The 17,278-nt window shown below is 44.0% G+C and overlaps 1 long non-coding RNA gene across 1 annotated transcript in view; it reads left to right on the forward strand.

Moving 5' to 3' along the window:
* The window catches only part of LOC138488048 (uncharacterized), a 176,833-nt gene extending 160,447 nt beyond the window's left edge, over window positions 1–16,386 (forward strand). Inside the window, exons 3-4 of the long non-coding RNA XR_011274586.1 lie at window positions 14,817–14,991; window positions 15,231–16,386. This is a non-coding gene — a long non-coding RNA (uncharacterized lncRNA). The remainder of the gene's footprint in view (window positions 1–14,816; window positions 14,992–15,230) is intronic.
* The last annotated feature ends 892 nt before the right edge of the window (window positions 16,387–17,278 follow it).

The following is a 17,278-nucleotide window of genomic DNA, read 5'->3' on the forward strand; positions in this document are numbered from 1 at the left end:
AAGCAGATTTAGGCAGAAACACTACGCGGTTGTTTTCCGCAATGCTAAATGCTGCAGTGTTTCTGCCTAAATCTGCTTTCCCATTTGGGGCTTTCCCATTTTAAAGCCCCAAATGGGAAAGCAGATTTAGGCAGAAACACAACGCGGTTGTGTTTGAAAACGCTGCAGTTTTTCTTTCTAAGTTTCTCAGGCTCGGAGGAGCCTGAGAAACTTAGAAAGAAAAACCGCAGCATTTTCAAACACAATAACGTTGTGTTTATGTTTGTGGTCGCTTCAAAAGCTACCGCAAACATAAATACAATGTTTTTAAAGCTGCGGTTTTATTTCTAAGTTTTCCGGGCTCCTCCAGCCCGGAAAACTTAGAAAAAAAAAACGCAGCTAGTGCTTATTTAAAAAAATAAATAAATACCACTTACCGAGATGCAGCTGCAGCTTTTCTGCCTGTAGTCTCCGGTACGCGTCCTCCGAGTCCCGGCACCAATGAAGGAAAAGCCACCCAGTGGTAGCTTTTGTTTACTACAGCTGGCTGGCTTTTCCTTCATTAGTGCCGCAAAAGCAAAAGCCAGCACAGGCGGGCATCCATTTCACAAAATGGATGCGCCCATGTGCTTGCTTTTGTACATATTTTTGCTTGAATTGGTCAAAATATTACATAGGGACTTTGAAAAAAAAATGCCAATCGTTTTTCTTTTATATTGCCTATCTATTTTTGAAATACATTTTTTTGGGCAAACCATTCCTTTAAGAAAAGAGAAGAAAGCTCTTGAGGCGAGTGCAGAACATAGAAAAAGAAAGAGGACATAGAACGGATGTCAAGAGGAATGGTATTCCAAAACTTGTGAGTTAGTAGTGCTAAGGAACTTAACCGAGATTGGGCACATGGATTAGGGGCAGTAAGAAGAAATTGAGGTCCGGAGCATAGAAAGTGGTAAGGTACGTAGAAAGAGAAAAGAGAGGAACGATAGAGAGGGGCCATGCCGTGGAGGCTTTTAAAGTCAAAACATAGAAAGTGAAACAACAGCAGGGATTCAAACGACAGCCATTGAAGGGATGAACATGAGCAATTGAGTCACTAGCAGAGAGTCGAAAGAGAAATCTAACTGAAAAGTTGTAGCTAGATCTAAGTGGTGCAAGCTGATAAGAAGGAAGGCTAAGGAGAAGTGATGAACGGTAGAAAAGATGGGAGATAAACTAAGAGACATGGGTTTGTGCCATGGGAAGAGAGGAAAGAACAGGCGCACCTAATATTATCGAGGTGATGGCGACAAGAGCGGGCAACATCAGACATATGAGCAAAGAAATATCAGGTGGGGTTGAGAATAACTCAATGATTGCGTGCTGAAGGTGAGAATGGGAGAGAAGAGGGAGGCAAAAGAACATAAGGAGGGGCAAAGATGAAGGAATGGAGAGGATGAGTTGAGATGTAAAAAGTGTTCAGACATCCACGATTGGATAGATAAGAGACAGGTTGTCAAAGTGGAATGAATAGTATCTGAGACGGTAGAGAAAGAGAGAGAGGTCTGAGTGATCTGCCTAGAAATGGTGCCATAGGCCGAAGGACGTGATAATGGATAACAGGGGAATTATGTACAGAGAAAAGAGGAGTGGACCCAGGACTGAAATTGAAGAGGAACAATGGGAAAAGACAAACCAGCCTAAGTGACAGAATAAGTGCGATTAGACAAGTCGGAATAAAACCATTTGAGAACAGAACCCCACCGCCTAGGTGAGAAAGCGAACAGAGAAAGATAGTGTGATCAACAGTGTCAAAAGCAGCGGAAGAGTTGAGTAAAATATGAAGTGTTGATTGTTTAGAATATTGAGCTGGTGAGAGGAAATTGCAGTCTTTAACGAAGGGTGGTCCTTAGTTACAAAATGCTGTCCCTCCATTTTAATATAAAGAGTCCCTGATGTGCAGGGCTTGACGCAACAAAGTTTGCTGGTCAAATGTATTTGTTTGAAATATGTACCCATTGTGTTGAAGTACAATAACTGTCACTGTTAGTGGCATGATTTGCATTGCTGTCCTGGCATAGAGTGTATTGGGGAAAGCAAAAGAGAGACTGTTGGAAGGTTTTGAATTAATCATACCTCTGGGTAACGCTAGACGCCATTGTTTTTTAGGCTGCCATGATCTTGCATAAGAGTTACGATCTTCTAGCCATAAACCTTCCGATTTGCTAATGCCACCCAGAGTGCCCTAGGTATGCCAGATGCGGGTCCCGAATAAGCTGCGCCTATGGACCCAAGCTACACCTCCCTAAGGATAGGCCTGAAACATGCCTGGGATGCTTTTGGTCTCGTGTATAAGGAATGTGACCCTGCAGTTTGGGCTGCAATGTCCCTGTTTGGGTGGCTGGTAGGCTGAGAAAAATGGTTCGGAGGGTTGCCTAAGGCAATGGTAGTGGTTATGATTCATTTAACGCCTTCCAGCGATAGGCATTCAGTTTTGCTAATGAAGATTATTTGGGCACTTGAAGATGCTTTGACCTGCAAGACCTTCAACCAATTCTTTGCTTTGCCAGTATTTGTTCTGTTTTCTTTAATTGATGTTATTGATCTGGGAAGTTAAGTAGGTTCTGCTCAGAGGACCCAAGTAAGGTGAGAAATGTTTTTGAAGCTGGTTTCCGCCAGAGCCTGTTTCTGTTTCACTCTATGTGCCAGGAAATGCATGACCTAAAAAACACCACAGGACGTACACACCACAGGGACACAAATCAGCAGACAGCGGCCACCGAAGAAGAGAGAAACATTAACACTTGGCACGACATCAAAGTTTTTCTTTTATCTTGATTCTAGATTGTTCTTAAAGACTCCCTTAAGGCAAACAAACAACACAGATGCCCCACAGATTTTTGAAACGGCTGCCTTTATTTTGAGGCAAGTCCAATTCTACAAAAATACAGCATCCTCTGCCTCTTCTTCCCTTTTCACACTATTTCACCACTTATCAAACCCATGTGTAAATGTGCCATACTTCCTAACACCCTCAAACAACTCCTCCCCTCCCGTAATGGCCAGACCTTCCTCCTCTGACCCCCTAACACAATGTCCATGTCTGAGTGCCAAGTCTTTGGCAAGCTTCGAGGCCACCCTCAACTCTCTCAAACCCATTTAACAAACTTTCTAAAAGTAACATACCTTCTACTGATGCTCTAATAGTATCCAGAGCAATATGCCCAAGTAGTATTTTATCATCCCCATATCAGATGCCTTTGATTAGCTTGAATGTATGGGATTTATACAGTGCCATCCAAGATGGGGAGCAAGAGAACGCTGTACATATAGGTTATATATGAATGGCATAGTTGCCAACATGATCCACCCCACTCTGTAGCTGCTTATGCACTCCTGGTTTTTCTTTGAATTCTGTAGTCTGAGTTTTGTAATGGGAAAAGTGGAACTACAAATCCCACAACGCAAAGAAAACAACAGGACTGGATGAACACCTGCAGAATGGAATGGATCATGTTGGCAACTATAGAATTGTGCAGGGCTAGCAGAGGAGCAATGCTGGGTAGGAGGAACTCTGGAAGGAAGATGCCTGAGGAGAAATTAGGGATGAGTGGCGTGATGAGGGTTTGCGGAGATGTTCTTTGAAGAATAGTTGTCTTCAGGTCTAGGATACAGGGGTGCATAAACCTATATGTTATGTTATGTTATTTTATGTTATGTTATTGAGCATTTGTATAGCACCTTTCACCATTGGTATGAGCACAAAGTGCTGTGGGTTAAATGCCCTCGGGGACTGTAGTCCAGATCAATGTAGAGGGTAGGTTACTGAGTAGTGCTTGGGTGCTAGGAGTGGTGTGGTGGTTGCGTGAGATCAGTAGAATGTGTGCAGCAAGTCCGATTTGACTTGGGATTAGCTGCATTCTGGCCGAGGGGGGGGCACTTGTATGTGTGATTATGTGTGCAGCTAGACCGGTTTTCCTTGGGGTATAGCTGCGTTCTAAAGGTTGTTGAGATGTTGATGGTGTTGTGTAATTATGTGTGCAGCTATGCCAAGTTAATCGAGGGGGTATAGCTGCATTCTATTGTTTGTTGGTGCAGAGGAGAGAGTCAGCATATTGTTATGTGTGGGTATCAGTGCAATTCCAGGAGGTCCCTGTTTCTGTAACGCTCACCTGGTATCCACAGGGACGCCACCCGATCTGGTTGGACTGCTTCCGACCTGAATCCACCTCCCTGGGTTCTCGTTCTACCGAGGATCTAGTCTGGAATACAGGAGTTTTGATTTAGCCCACAATCTCTTCCTTTCTGGGCCCACCTCCCTCGTGAACCCAACGATCCCTTTAGAGCCTTCCTCACCTTGGATTTCGATATGGTGCGCTCTCCGTCCTGCAGTTCTGTGCAGGGGTGCATCGTGGCTGGGGCGCTTCGCCTCTGAGTTACTTCACTGGCGCGGGCCTGTGAGTCCAGACCTGCTGCTACTCAGTTCTTCAGGTAAGTCTATTGTTTTGATAGTTTTCCGTACTTGTAATTGCCCATGTTAATGTCTTTTCATCGCCCTTAGGTGTGGGAGGAATGGTGAAGTCGCCAAGCTGGCTGGGGCTGTGCTTGAGATGGTAAGTGAATGCGCGCATCGCAGCGCTATGTGCGCTTTTGTGATGTGCTAACCTGTGTGATTCTTCTTTACAGGTCGCCGTGATGTTCCGGATGGTAAGCTGCCAAGAAGATGCGGAGCGATGGGTGGATGTTGTCCGAATCGCCGTCGAGTAAGTATGCGGCAGGTTGATGGAAGGCCGGGATGAGAATAAGCCAACAGCGAGTTCCGCTCAGGTAAGCTTGCTTCCGAATTGTTGTTTAAATGTGAAATGCGAACGCTTACTAATGCTGTCTTTCTATTTCTTTCATCCCCAGGTTGTGGTTTCCAGGAGATGTTTGCTGGGATGCTGGAGGTTCAGACACTGGAGTGAACAACACGAGTTGGAGTACTAGCAGGTAAGGATGAATAATGATGTTCTTTTCTTCTTCTCGCAGGTGCAGGCCCAGAATGCAGAGAACAGACTGCGGTGAACATCACGCTGCGAGTGCAGAGCAACTTGAAGCTTGTTCTGCAGCTCGAGCGTGGCTTATATAGTCTGCAGGTATCCCAGGTGCCTTCAGGCCTGACCACACCCAAAGAGGTAGACCGCATGGTTCAGTTCTGTAACTGGACCATGTGGGGGCATCCATGTTGTATTATTGCCATTGAAGGCTCCAGGCCCTCTTCCTGCTATATGAGCCTGGTGCCAAAGGCACCAGGACTGACTCCAAGAGAGTCTTTGGGGGCATGATTGGGCCCTTGGGCCATAAAGGAAAACTGTGATGCGGCCCAGAGGCCCCGAATGCCAGGGCCAGGGGCTATGATCATGACAGTTTCAGATTACCTTCTCGTGTCTGCCAAGGTGACTATTTCTACCTGTTTTAGGGGTTTGCAGCTTTAGTTCTCCTGGAAGCCTTCTCCGTCTGGTATGTTTAATTCTGTTTACCAAGCTTGGCTATATCATTCCAGCTTAAAATGATCATCAGTGTTAAATCAACCAATTTCAAACTTTTACTGGGCCAAGTTATTGCATGACTATGGTCATCCCTGTGTCTAATTGAGTCTGAAATTGCTTATCTGTAAACACTTTCTTGATGTGCAGTTACATCCTGTTCTGTAGGAATTACAAATACATTCCAGATACGGGGACTGGTGCTCAGTAAACCTGAAGGTCCAGCATCAAAACCAGGCCATGTTGTTGGTGCAGTGCCTGTCTGACATTATTACATGCATGGAAGTTTGAGTAATACAGGTCGAATGAATAGTTTGGGTATTGATAACAGGTGACAGCACATCGTTGACACTTGCAGGAGCTTGTTATGCCAGATTCCTCAGCTGATTAAGAGCGTGAAACCTTTATGGTGAAGCAATGCCAAGTCCATCTCTAATCCCAGAGCATAAGTGCTAGTGGGTCAATTTTTTAGGTGCAGTGTATTTGTTTATAGCCAGTGGCTTGGTGATCCCGTACTAGTTTGAGTTGCGAGTTACACTACATTATTGTCCCTTGCGACAGCTGAACGCGCTGGAGAGCTCACCTGATCAGAGAGCGTAGTGCTATATGACCACTGTGTGCTGAATTCAGAGTTACAAATGCAGCAGTGGGCAGGCAGTTGCAGGGGAGAATTATGGGGAGACAGGTGTGCCCTCTAATGCTCTGGACCAGTATGTCATGTGATAAGTATGAACACCTGATGCTGCCAGCAACAAAGGGCAAGCCTGAACTGCTCCTCCACTGGAAATATGCTAAAAGCCCATGGCCACACAGAAGTGTGCAAAGGTCAAGAAGATGCCAGAGAGAGCAGCACACAGGTGCAAATATCACTCCCCTAATCAACAACCAGACCAGACGGAGAGTGGTATGGGTGGGTGGAACGAGTAGGGGGTTGGGAGCATTGGTTGGAAGGGCGGAAAATGAGGATATAGGCATTGCATTTGGAAGAGCATGGGGCGCATAGTACATGGTAGGAGGGACGTTGGAAGCAAAATTCAAGGAATGGAAAGGCATCTGTCCAGCAATACTAGAGGACTTGAACGAGACCGAAGATGATCTATTAAGGAAACCAGATAAAATCAAAAAGAAATTATACACAAGGGACTGGACTGAGGCTCAAGAAGACCTTTGGAGGTATACAAATGATGATGACTTCTGGGCAACCCCTCGCAAACTGAACAAAATATCGAATGACCTCAAATTGTTTCCAAACTGGTATTGGCGAACAATCTACATGCGATTTCGCATGAACATTTTAACCACAGGAGAAATAATACAGGGAAGAAAGAGATCAAGTGGCGAACCTCGATGTAGGCTCTGTGATGACCCAGACACCACAGAATCTTTGAAACATCTCGTTTTAACTTGTCAAGGACTGAGACAAGAACGAGAACACTGCTTGGGGGACAACGTGAGAAAATACATATGAGACATCGACGATTGGTGGATAATCCTGATAGAAGGGGATAAAATAAACATTAACTTAGCTTTGATAAGACTGGTTATAGCAATCTTCAAGAGGTTTGATGAAAGGCCGCATGATGGAAAACAGGCAGAAAATCTACAATAAACTCTGCCAATGGACCATCTAATTAACTAAGATCTTACAGACAATAGCACGTCGAGAACTCGTTGAATCGACTTGGATGTGGTCTCTTCTCTCTTTTCTGTTCATTTTAGGTTAACAAAAATGGACATTTTATGTTTTTTGTTATAGCGGTATGAAACAGGTTAAAGGTTTTCGATTTGTAAACCAATTGACCTGTAATAAAAATAAAAAAAATAAAACATTTTTTATAGATGGAACGAGGGATGTGATGGAGGGGGTATGGTATGGGAGTTTGGTTGGGCAACCCCACAACAGAGCAAATAAAAAGAGATAGCAAGATCCAGCATTAAAGAGGGTGGCAATCATTTAGCGAGTTACAAAGGGCAAGTAGGAACATTTGCAGGTGGGTCAAAGCAGGATGTTTATAGGCATAGGATGACTGACTTGACCTAACTCAGTATATCCGTGGTCAATCTCTCCTTTCCGAGTATTGGCTGATAGGGTCACTTTAGGGATGCCAAGTGGAGCTAAAACTACGGATAGTGGATGATGGCAAATATGTATGACTACACATTTGTCTTGGTGATGTGCTATTACCTTGTGGTATGTTTCTAGCATCGTGATTTGCTGAAAGGGTGAGCAGACTGTGCATGCCTTAGCTGTGATTGGCAGCCTCTGCTATTCATTTAATAGAACGAGTCCCAAGCTTCAGATGCTTGCTCAAACACTGTTTTCACTCACTTCTTATTTTTTTGCAATGTGTACATGTTTTTGCTGTGCTCTGATGCTGGTATCACAATTGAATGTGTGAACTGTATTACTGTTCTTCAGTCGTGGCATGAAGTCTAATGGGTCATTTGGAACTTCAGGTGCATATGACAGCCAAAACAGATTGCTTTGCTGATGTTGGGTTTGCTTTTTTATTTTGTCTATTAGGGGGTGCTGTAAGCACAGTCCATAAAATGACACCATTGGTATGGGAAGAGAAGAGAGATGAGAAATGGGGTGTAAGAATGTACACACAGACTGTGGGTGTTGTTGGAATTTGTACCCACCCACTCACTCTTTCCCCATGGCCATGCTAGTCCCTGTGCCCACTCCCACTCACCACCTGTCCCTGCCCAGCTAAACACACCCTTGTGATCACTTTGAGCTAGCTCTGTGCATTTAAGGCGATGGAATTGGTGTTTTAAGTAGTTTTCTGAAAGGAAATGGCTTAATTTCAGCTGAAAACTAGCTCCTGGTGAAATAAAGTATTAAGCAAGTTTGCCTTCAGCCACTTGATTTATAAGTTATATGTCTGTTCTTACATCTGTTCCTAGCACTCAATTCACCTTAAACACACCATTGGCTAAACCAAAAGTGTTATTCTTCAATAGGTATTATATAGGCATTTGCCAGGAATTGCTGCCAACCTATGGCCTGGTAGCATTATTATGGCAGTACCTGATAAATGCCTTGCCCGCCCACACAAAAGCTAAAATCATTGGCTTTGCCAATTCTTGCTTGTTGATGCTATTGAGCAATGAAGTATGGAGCTCATAAATGTTTGCACAACTGGAGGTTGCAAGCTTCTGTGTTGGTTGCATTCTGCATGTCAGGAAATGTGGGGCCTGAAGAATGCTCCAAAAGATCAACCGCCAATCGTCTTTACCTTTAACCCTGCTTTTACAATCGTCAAACATGTTATCACCTTAAGAGATGCAGGCATAGTTTTAAGGAGAGTATTTGGAGATTGTATCTCAGTGTGATGTTTCCCAAGCCCCATCAAACTATTTTCTATCTATATATATATATATAAAATGCTTAGGTATGTTTCCATACTCAGCTGATGCAATTTATCAGTGTTAGGTTTCCCTCTGATGTCAAACTGGAAAAGTGCACCTCTGCGTGCTCTTCTGCTTCAACAACAGCTATCATTTCAACAAACAGCTAATGCAATTTATCAGTGTTAGGTTGCTCTCTGCTGTAAAAATGGCAAAGTGCACCTCAGTGTGCCCTTTCCGTTCAACAACAGCTATCATTTCAACAAACAGAATGAGCACTGTTCTACATGGTCACATTCCACTATCGCAAACATTCAGAATAATTTCAAGTTAATTCTTTCCAACCCCACCTCTCTTCACACAGGGCACAGCGACTCCAGTTTAAATTCCAGTTTAAATTAATAGTTAATCACTGGCTCAAAGTTTCAGTCTCTAAAGAGCGAAACGCTGTAGGACGAATGACTCCTCATTAGCTAAACCTGAAGGTAGGTGCTGTAATTATGCTACTATGCAATCTTATACCAGCATGGGGACTCTGCAATGGAACAAGGTTGACAATTGCGCGTCTACAAAGACACGTCATAGAGGCCTGTGTAATCGGTGGATTAAACTAAGACACTTTTCTTATCCTGCGCATACCTCTCATTCCATCTGATACAACTATGCCTTTCAAATTCAAAATACGACAGTTTCTTATATGTTTAGCCTTTTCAATGACCATTAATAAGTCACAGTAACTTACGCCCCCTTTCTGGAAGCTATCAGTGGTAATTCGATATTTAACAAGGAGGACAGAAGTAACACTATTAATTACCGGCTGATATTGACCTTTAAGATATGCTAGAACTGCATTTGTTACGCCAGGAACAGCTAGTCATGTTCTATTTGGTTTAGGGACAACCGTTTTGTCTTTTCAGTTAGAGTTGCACAAGGACGGTTTATACAAAAACAATTTCTTTTACGTGATACTTGGAGGCTGATAGGGGAGTTTCAGTGCAGAATACATGAATTAGGCCTGCTGATATAGGGACCCCTCCCTATCACCTACTTCAGAAACATAGAACCTGGAAATCCTAAAAGACCTCATCAAAAAAACAACTTTGTTCTACACATCCTCAGAAGGATACTGCCCTCTTGGAACTTCAGCAAAATATCATCACCAATGCCTAATCCTCTCCAAATTAGAATACTGTAATTCTCTCTATATGGGTCTGTCCTCAGAAAACATAAAACCGCTCCAAATTATCCAAAATAAAACTGCAATATATGTACTAAGCCTCAAGTATTACGACCATATCAAACCAGCTCATAAAAAAACACTCAAGTAATTAACCATCAAAACTAAAAGAGTACTTCAAATCCTAAATATCACCCATGAGACCATCCACTCTTCTCATCCCTCATGCCTCCAATCATTCCTTAAGCTTATCATCCCATGCAGATACCTATGGGTATCACATAATACTAAACTAACACCTCTCAAATGGTGTCACAAAAACATAGAGGTACTTCTCTCACTTCCATTGACTCCACACTATGGAATACACTTACAGACTAAATCTCACACAAACCCAAATGTAACACTTTCAAAAACTATCCAATACTGTTATACTACCAACCTGCAATCGAAAACCTAGCACAGCACCTTCTGCAACCATCATACACCTAACACGTTACCCACATGACTCCACTCCATCCATCATCCGGACATTCCCTTTTCCAACTAAATTAGAACATATCACCATCATGGTGGAAGGCACCCAGAAGAATCTCTTAGTCTTTGCGTCTTACACTGCTGTCCTCCTCTTAGTTTCCCCTTCCTTGAACCTTGCCCCTGACCACCTCTTCCAACAAGACCCCTCCTCTTGCTACCCTACTATGTCCCGTTCAGGTCTTACTGGCACCATCAATGATCTAAGCTCCCTTTCTGCCTACCTTCCCAGTACTGACACAGTCCTCCTCAGAGCCCTTCCCACCTAGACCTTGTAAACGTAGATCCTACAGGAGTTTACCACCTCTTAAGGATTACTATGCTGTCAAATGTGCCATCAATATTAATGATTTCTTTAAATTCTTTAAAGCTGACTTTTTACCCTTAACAGAGAGCTGGTTCTCTAATACTCTACTCTGGTTGTCACCCAGTTTCTTTCTTTATATAAGATTTAGGTCTACAACAGGATGTCCAAAACCGGGAGTGGCATGGCCATGATTTTCCCCTCTTCTGTTTCCACTACTTTTATACACACTACTGTCTCTCTGCTTGCCAATGGCTGGCCAACCCAAACACCTACATCACCTTTATCATCGTGTGTAGACCTTGGCACAGCTAATCTTACACCAAGCAGTTTAATTTTACACGTCTTGCACACTTAGTATTATTTTTTGCTGTTTAACGGATGACATTTTGTAATGTTTTATGAACGATTTTTGATATTCCTAATAAGCATGGATGAATGAATGTCCTCCTTGTGGTCCTGCCTCTTTTTTCACAGAATGAGCAAATTTAATTTCCAACATGCATGCCACTTCGAACATGATTCTGGTGATGGGGAACATTAACATCTGGACTGATTGCCCTAAGAACAGCCATACCACTCCCTTTCTCTTACCCCTGGGACTCTCTTACTGTGTGGATTTGGCCTTCTAGCTTCACCTAGGTGGGAGCCGTACATGGGATGCCATGCTTATTTCATCACAACTGCTCCAGGCAAATACCACAGTAAATAATTCTCTGCAGACCATTATATCCTGCAATCAATGCTGCCCAAAACTGCATACTCTCCATGCCTCATTCCAGGGCTGGTTGTCTATATTCCTGAGACCAATGAACAGTGTCCTCTGCCCTTTCTGAGGAGATCTAGACTAATCACCCCTGTGTTTTCGGGCACACAAGACATCATTTTTCCAACTTCTACCAGTAATGTATATGATCATTAAATGTCTAACCCCGGTTATCAAAATTAATATCATGCTTTGCACAAACAACAATCATTGGTTCAACTATGAAATTGCTCTACTAAATCATTAAAATGGAGCCCTGGCCAGAGATCCTACTGATATAACTGCCTTCTTACTACACTAGAAAGGATATCACTCCTTCATCCATTGGAAAAAGAAATCTGTTCTCCAAGACCGACCTAGCTGAAGCATCAAAGCCATCTCCTGAGCTCATTCCAATTTACAAGGAACTGTGATCCCCACATGAATGTGCCTTGACCCTGACTGACACTCAGGCTATCGCTGATTCCCTTAATTCCTCCTCCACTTAAACAATTGTATTAATGAACCAAACCAGCTCAAGACAGGCCAGTTCATCTGCTCCCCCTGCCCATGATGTCAGAAAACCTGCCCTCTCATCTATTGCTCATACTAATCTGGTTACTATGGTTAAAAAGATGAGAGACTCCTCCGAACAGGTTAACCCATGTACTGCAAAAACGGCCATGGTTAACATCCTTCCCATTCCACCGGCACTTACTACCACTGCACTCCAGGTAAATGCATCACTCCACATCTTCTGAGGAAAATCTACATCTCCTGTCTACATCTCCTGTCTCCTCATAAATCCTTCCCGAGTTTGCAAGGGGGTGCAAAGTGTTGTAGGATCGTCCTTGCCCTCCATAAACTAAGCGGAGCCGGTGACGGCATTACAACCGGTAACTGTGGGCGTTTTGGTGGGGAGACACTGTGACAAGAATACTTTATAGCAAACAGGGTGCGCTTTCACTTTTGCAATAAGATTTAACCTTATCTTGGCTTCGACATGGTAGTGGTCGACCAACTGAATGTACAAGAAAACTAAGTGATTCTCCTGAAATTTTTGGAAGGTTCCAGTTGCAGAGTGTGGCATTTGCGTGGACAAGCTCATTCTTGGCACAATGTATGGCCATAGTGGGCGTGCATTGCTTAGAGTACTGACCTCCCTGGGAAATTACAAACTCAAAGTTTGAGCGTAATGTGCAACTGTGGAGAGCACCTGGTCCCGGACCCAGAGAGTGTGATTTGTTCGAGTGTGTATATCTCAATAGAAATACAAACAACTTCTGGTGTATAAGTGTCTCGGTGTCAGGAGGAGGAAAACACGTGTTTTAGGAGGGTCAGATGTTTTGTGTGGGCTCGCATCCCTCTTGAAAGTCTGAAGAGTGACGTGATGCACCAGGGGAACACTTGAAATGCAGTAGATATTATCGAGGGGTGAGGGGATTGGAGAGGCAATATTTGCCGTGAGGAAAGTAAGTTCGTCCTTCGTGGGAATGCTGGGAAAGGGCCACTTGTAGATAGATGAAAGGCACTCAGAGCTGCAGGCGCCGTGGCCGAATTAATGTTTTTCTGTTTAAAAGCTTATTTTTAACTAAATTCCTGAATGTCAGATGTAGGCCCCATTTTATGCTTTCAGGCTTCAAGCTGTTGCAAAGGGGTTTCATGTGTGCAGTGTGCAATGGCTGCTCGATTTACGTCGCTTGCTAATGGCAACCACTCCACTATATGTGTTATGTCCGCTTTCTGAACCACTCTCCCACCCAGCCCACTGCTATATGTCTGCGACGACATGCATAATCTTTGACAGAGGTAGCAGGCAAACACGTTTTTTCTTCTTCATCTAGTGCTTTATGCAGGATTCCATCTGCTTTTCAGCGCTATAATGAACGATGGAATTACTACCAAAACGCATCAGCAAACCGGGATTAGACCAAGGGCGGTGGGTAGAGGAATCCAGTCTTCACTCTTAGCCAAGAAATACTTGGCTATACCACCCTCAGTGCACGTTGCTGTCTCACTCCCTACTGCTGAATGGTCTGCACTGCACCTTGAAAAGGGTGAGACTAAGGGGGAGGCACATCTGTCCAGTGAAAGAAACAAGAATTGCACAAAAATCCAAACTAAGCAGACCAGAGCCTTCCGTTGTTTAATATTGGTTATCATGTGGCAGAGATGTGTTTTGCTGCCTACTCACTGTCAACTCAGTAGATCAGTGTGTGAGTCTTAATGCTTGTGTGCTTTGTTCTACCATAGTGATAATTCCAGGGCCAATATGCATGCATTAAATAGCTTTAGGGGTGGAGCGAAAATTAAGTTGTCTGTTAAACCCATCCCTTGAAGTTTTCACAAATTGACAAAATTTGGCTTGTCCAAGTGAAATTGACAGTGCTACATGTTTGCCCAATCTGCTATAGATGGATGTCACAGGACCCCTCTTCTATCAACAGCAGATGGTAATGATCTTGTAAGCTCCTAATGTAGGTGGCGACTATTGCCACTGAAAAGCAACAGGACCCTCTGAACAGGGGCAACACTCTATTCCCTCTCTCAAATGTCTGTTTTTCGTCCAATACTTTAACACATTGAAGCCAAAATACCAAAGCACAGTGATTGGTAAAATTGCACCGCAATGGGAGTGATCGAGCAGCTTGGTGGGTGGGTGGTAGAGGTTTTGCGTGTGCGAGTGTCAGTAGAGGATATTGTGTGCACATTGTTGGAAGATGTTGTATGTATGGGGTGTAAGAAGGGTAGGGCCAGAAGGGGAGGTAGTTGGGGAAAAAGAGGAGGACCGGAACCACTGAGTGCCTGATCCCAGTCCTGATCCAGCAACAGCATCAGAAGTAAGCACCTCTTGAGTAAAAAGAATGTTGGTTGACGTCCCTATTAAATAAATATGCTTTTTCTCAGTCAATATGCAAGTTCCCTCTTCCCCGGGCATTCCTGTGAGGACATCTTGCGGTCGATACCCATGTATAATGTGCAATAGACTATTGGCCTAAGCCTACAGCACTATAATTTTATGTATTGTGCTTACAAAGCTGTTTCACCAAAGCATGAAACTATGTAAATAAATGGCCAGTTAGTAACTAGAAAAGCAAGAAGGAAACAAGATAAACAGACCACCAACAAGGGATAATACTTGTGGATGTGGCTTTATTAAATATCTTGATATAGATTTTCAGTTTTGAGAAATCTAATCATTTTTCATTTTTATATGCACAGAGGAAAATTGCTGTTACAGACTTAATGGTAAGCAGTGTGAAACCAAGTGAGATTGTGATGACGGCAAAAAGACAGACGAGCAACTTGGCACGCTACCTGCTGGACTTTGAATGTAGCAAAATGGCAGAAAGTGGAAGATTAACATTGAATTGTCATCGACAAGAAGCTATAAAAGGTACATAAATGCCATTCAGAACATACATGTTTAATATATTTATTTGGAGATTGTACACTGCAAATTGTCTACTGTGCTTCCTTTCATCCATGCATCCCTGTGCCAGGCACATCTTCAGCAAAGTTATAATGCTTGTTGAGCAGTTGAGCACCTCCTTTCAAGATCTATCTGTTGGTTAAATGTTTTTTGCTAGCTCTTTTCAAGCTATCTCTACAGAATTCTTCCTTTTTGTATTTCAGAATTTATCCGTTAAAGCAACGGAAATGGTCTTTGCCGAACTCTCTGCTGTTGAGTACTCAAAAGCACTGCCAAACAAAATTGGGATCGAACGACTGAAGCAGAAGGCACCGACTGCAATTTAAGGAATACAAAATGTGTCTTATTTTTCAAAACATTTAGTTATTACATTATAAAATGCTACCTTGGCTTTTTCAGGGGATCTCACCTGCTGCCTGGGCTTAATCTGCCCCCCTGTCGTGCAGGCCCTCTTGCTCCCTGCGTTGAGGCAGGGTCCCCTCCTCCCCTTTACTCTCTTGCTGCATGGGCCTGTGTGCCTCCCCTTTGTGCCCTGTGCTGGGTCTGCATTTTCCCTCTCCTCTGCTCTCTGGACTAATCCTGGGTCACCCCCTCACTCTTTTGCTCCCTAGGATGGGTCTACGTCACCATCTCCTTTACTCTCTGGGCTGGGTCTGTTTCCCTACCTCCCCCTTGCTCCCTGGGATGGTTCATGCCCCACCTGAGCTCCTTGGGCTGAGTCTGTTGCCCTCCCCCAAACCCCCACCTTGCTTCATGGTCCCGGTTCTGGGTCTCCATCTGACTTCCTTGCTCCCTAGGCTGGTTCTGGTCTCCAGCTGACTCCCCTGGCCTGGGTACCCATCTGGGCTTGTCCCATGCTCCTCCTTCACCCTTGCTCCCTGGGCTGGGTCCCCACCTGACTTTCTTGCTCCCTGGGCTTGCCCTGCGTCTCCATTTGACTCATTGACTGGTTCTGGGTCCCCACCGGACTTCCTTGCTAGCTGGGCTGAGTCTTGATATCTCCTTCACAATTGCTCCCTGGACTGGGTTCTCACCCTGACCTCCTTGCTCTGTGGACTTGTCCTGGGTCTCCACTGGACTCATTGTCTGGTTCTGGGTCCCCACCAGACTTCCTTGCTAGCCGGGCTGAGTCTGGGTACCTCCTTCACAATTTCTCAGTGAGCTAGGTCCCCAGCTGACTCCTTTGCTCTCTGGGCTTAGCCTGGGTCTGCATTTTACCCCCTGGCTGGTATTGTTTTTTTTAATCCACACATGTCCACAAATTGTACAGCACCCAGTTCTGGGATTGCTACAGTCATGCTTGTGTGCTATGTACACAGTTTCAGGTTGAACTTCATTGTGCCTCTTTTAATAAATATAATTGAATAAAAAGCAGTTGTTGGATTTTTAGTGTATTGTTTGGGAATTGGATTGCTTGGATTGTTTAGGGATTGCAATCCACTGCAGATTGCTAATTAACAAATTTCGGGTGTATTATGCCAAAAGGAAGCCAAATGCAATCCACTGAGAACAATTGGATTTTCTGCATTTAAAGAGGATTTAAATGTTTGGGAAAATCCAGTAGTAATGCACTTTCAATCCAGATTTGTTTGGTAGGGCTTGAGTATATGGAGAGCAATGTTCTAGTATCTATTTCAGATGTGGGCACTGGGATTCCTTCTTAGAGTGTCCCTCTTACGTATGTGAGGCGCCATTCAGTAAGTCCAGTTCCTTCAATGGAGAATCGACTCATTTTAGTGTGGATGCGGTCCATTTGCTTCACTGGACTTTTCAGGTTCAGTGCGTGTGATGTCATCCAATTGATTCACTGAACACTTTAAATGCAGTTTGTGCACAGTGCGCTGTATTAACTATGTCTAAAGCAGTTTGCGCACTGTATTAACTATTTGTCCAGCACGGTAAGTGTGCTTTGGAGCTTAAGTGTGATTCGGAGCGCATGGCAGGAAGGGCGGTTACCCTGTTGTAGTTGTAGCTGAAGAACGAGGCTCAGACAACTATGAACCAAGAGCACGTGATGGCGGCCGACTAAAGAGTGTTCCTTCTTTGTTTTTTTGCAGGTACGGTCGGGAAGAGCGGATCCAGTAGGGAACACAGGTACGTGTGGACTGGCCTATAGGGAACTCTGGAGATTTCCCAGTGCGCCACTGCACCCTGGGCCCCGTTTTCTGTGGTACCCCATTCTATTTCCAAATGTTCTCATAGGAAAATGGCTGTGCTTGGTGAAAATGTATAATATAGGGCCACTTTAAAC

The sequence above is a fragment of the Ambystoma mexicanum genome, chromosome 9 (assembly GCF_040938575.1).
Source record: "Ambystoma mexicanum isolate Mex_15411 chromosome 9, UKY_AmexF1_1, whole genome shotgun sequence".
Taxonomy (NCBI): domain Eukaryota; kingdom Metazoa; phylum Chordata; class Amphibia; order Caudata; family Ambystomatidae; genus Ambystoma; species Ambystoma mexicanum.